This window comes from Grammomys surdaster, unplaced genomic scaffold (assembly GCF_004785775.1).
Source record: "Grammomys surdaster isolate TR1022 unplaced genomic scaffold, NIH_TR_1.0 126531, whole genome shotgun sequence".
NCBI classification, from domain to species: Eukaryota; Metazoa; Chordata; class Mammalia; order Rodentia; family Muridae; genus Grammomys; species Grammomys surdaster.
Window position 1 is genome coordinate 18,084,777 of NW_021621323.1, and position 3,385 is coordinate 18,088,161.

The following is a 3,385-nucleotide window of genomic DNA, read 5'->3' on the forward strand; positions in this document are numbered from 1 at the left end:
GCTCTGTGGAAGGTGACTGTAGCCCATGCTCTGGCTCCCTCTGCTGACAGGAAGAGGTCACCTTTTGTCCTTGCAGTTCTTGGTTCAGATGTATAATTGCTGTTTATTTTATATCCCCAGTCAGCTCTTAGTTTATAAAGGAGAACAAAACCCCATTAAATTATTCTCATATAGCAACCCAGTACACACCCATGTTCTTTTTCTAGGATAACACACCTGCCCCTCGAAAAGAGCCTGTGTAAACTGCTTGTCGGCAGAGAAGCACTGCTATCTGCCGTACATCCTGCTGTAAGACCTTAATTGTCTCAAACAGTTTCCCCACAGTCTCTGCTAATGCTGTCTCAGTATTGCTGTTCATGGATAAGAATTTTTAAGTCTCAACCAGTAGAAGGAATCAACAGTCTACAGTTCTTTAATTTGTTATGTTGAAATGATTACCTGCCCATCTTTCCTTAGCATATGCTTTTCTCTGTTCCCTTCCTCAGAACTTCTGAGTATGAGTCACAATTGCTAAGCACATCAGTGACATCTCAGAATTTGAGATTTTGCACCAATGCCTCCAGGCAAAATTTCTGTGTATGGCTTTCACACCAAGCATTGAGCATCTGTTTCCTTACTTGAGCTGTGAACCACTGGAGCACTTAGGGTGTCACCAGTGAGTGGCATATTGCAGCCTTCAGTAAAGATACTATTTATATATAGCTGGTTCTATTGTATTACTCAATTTTAAGGGATATTGCCCATTTTAAGAGACACAACAATGTTTAAGATCCTTGTTGTTAAGGAAAGTGTTCTTATGGAATGAAATAGGCCTGGCATCAGACAGATTCTGTCACTATAGAGGCAATTCACCATCAATGTCATTTCATGCTCTTGTTGGGTGTGCCAAGAACGCAAGACTGATCACTTTCTTTGGACCCTTTTTCACAGTTGTGTTTGCAAGGAGCAATTTTGAGAGATGAGGTAATGTCTCCCTGTAGAACAAAGAACAGGCTTGCTTACTGCTCACCATAAAACATAGTAGTTTCTGAGCTCAGCAATTCTCTCCATAATGAAAACCATTTTGTGTGCAAGCATGCATCTGGGGCCCATATGCCTTGTTCCTCAGAGAATCTGAGTTCAGGGAACCAACATAAACATGCTGACCCTCTGGCTACTGCTTTTGCTGTCAATAGTCCACGAGTGTTCTCTCAATATCAATAAAGGCGTGAAAGATAATGTATTTAGCTTGCAAGATAGAATAAAGTCTGACTCTTTACAGTTTGCCTCACTACCCGGGGTGCTCCTATGTGCGTGATTTAACTTACTGTAGCTGCGGTTTTCTTTTCTACAATGAGGACGATGATACTTATCCCTTAACGTAATAATATCCTCCCCCACTGAGAATTCCCTCTCCCCCTTTAGCGCACCGTGCTAGGCAAGGACCCTATCCTTTGATGCCCGAGTCCGCCTGGCCGAGATCACCCCGTGGGCACAGACTGATGCAGGTTTGGTGCAGAGGTGTCAGCGTCAGGTCGCGCCACGCGAGTCTTATGCAGGCGGGGCCGGGAGAGCCGCACGCTGATTGGAGCCCGAGCTTGGGCTTTTGTCTGGCAGCGGCCGTTGCATAGCAACCGGGTTTTTATTTAGATAGTTCTCTTCGCGGGGCTTCGGGGTCGCTCTGATGGAGATTGGGGGTTGGGGGGAGGGAACCGAAGACCCACTCCTTCCCACGCCACCGCTCCGATTCACGGTGACCCCCGCTCTTCTGAGCAAAGAGGTGCGGGGTCCGGCGTTGGCACGGGCGTTGGTGGCGGTGGGACCCCGCCATCGCGCTCGGCCGCGCGCCCTGCAGGCGAGGCGCTCGCACCCGCGCGCTCCCCACGCGCGCCGTCCGCCTCCGAAGTCCGCCCACTCGGACGCGCGTGGGGAGCGCGCGGGCATCGGCGGCTGCGCGGCGGCCGCTCCTCGGCGGCGTAGCGGTGGATAAGCTCCAGGGAGGATGCCTCGGTGCGGGGCGCGTCGCCCCCCTCAGGCCACCAGAGCCCGGATACCTCAGAAATTCGGCTCTGGGTCTGTGGGGAGCGAAATGCAACCCAAAGCCCGTTTCCCCGGAGCCCCGCGCAGATAAACACGCACAAGCACGCACACAGACGTCGCCTCGGCCCGCACTCGCAGCCGCAGGTCCCGGCGTGACGGAAGAGCCCGGGGCCCGAGATGGGTCGCCGCCTTCGCCTCGCAGCTCCGGGGCGCGGCCGCTCGCCCTCGCCGCTCGCAGGTGCGACGGAAGTGTCCGGCGTCACCGGCCCGGCGCGACGGCGCAACGGCCGGTCTGGGCCTGCAGCCTCGGCGGCCCGGGCCGGACGGGAGCGGCCGCCGGACACAGCTGGTAGGCGGGGTTGCGGGGCAGGCGGGGACCCGGGAGGGGACAGGCGTGGTCGGCGAGAGAGGCCGGGCTCCCGCTGCGCTCTCCGGACCCGCGGCCCGCAGCCGCCGCCCTTCGGCAGCGGCGGTTCCCGGGCGGTTGGGCGCCCGCCGGCCTCACCGTTACAGTTGGAGGGGTCTTAGGCGCGGCGGCTGGGCTCCGGCGACGGAGGCAAGCGAGATTGTGGCGGCCGGGGCGCCGGGCCGTTGCCTCTGGCTTAATACGGCAGATGCGCGGAAACTCCAACAGGTGGCTCCGTGGCGCAATGGATAGCGCATTGGACTTCTAGAGGTTGAAGGCATTCAAAGGTTCCGGGTTCGAGTCCCGGCGGAGTCGCAACGTTTTCTTTTTGCCCCCGGGAAATTATCTTTGGCTTCTGTCTTTTATTCCTTTTCTTTGTAATCTAAACAGCTTAACTCCCGGCACGTCCACAGACCTCTCCCGCTGCGTCCCACAACCCTTAGTTCCGGGGTGGCCTTCGTACTCCCATTAGCCGACCCGGGCTGATCCCAGTCAGGAGAAGAGGGAGGCAGTAGAGAATCCAGGCTCTCGACGTAGGCCAAAATGAGAGCGTGGAACAGGCCTGCGTCTCGAGTGACATCCCACGTCTGGAGCTTGACAGTGGCCGCCAGCAAGGTCGAGAAAACTAGATGCATAGGCTACTCCGAAGGCGTTAGAAGTATGACACCTCACCCCACCACACCTACGGATTCTGTAAAAAAAAAAAAAAGTAGATCTCTGTGGTCACTTCAAGATGCTATTTGGATGGATCTGGAATGGGGCCCAGAAATCTGCATTTCTGGGGTTGCCTGCTTTCTTCCACGATGTTAGTGCAAAGGTTGGAGTTGATACCTTCTGCCCGCCAGCCAGAAGCAAGTTGCAGTTACTGTCTTGTCCCCTTCTGACAAGACCAGCTTTGCACAGGGTTAGTGGTCCACTTCACCAAATGCCAATATGTGTAGGAATGAATGGAGTTTAAAA

General features: G+C 54.8%; 1 non-coding gene across 1 annotated transcript; it reads left to right on the forward strand.

Moving 5' to 3' along the window:
• The first annotated feature begins 2,655 nt into the window (after positions 1-2,655).
• On the forward strand, positions 2,656-2,740 carry Trnar-ucu. The gene is given in 2 exon segments: positions 2,656-2,692; positions 2,705-2,740. It is a non-coding gene; the product is annotated as a tRNA-Arg (tRNA).
• Positions 2,741-3,385: the final 645 nt, after the last annotated feature.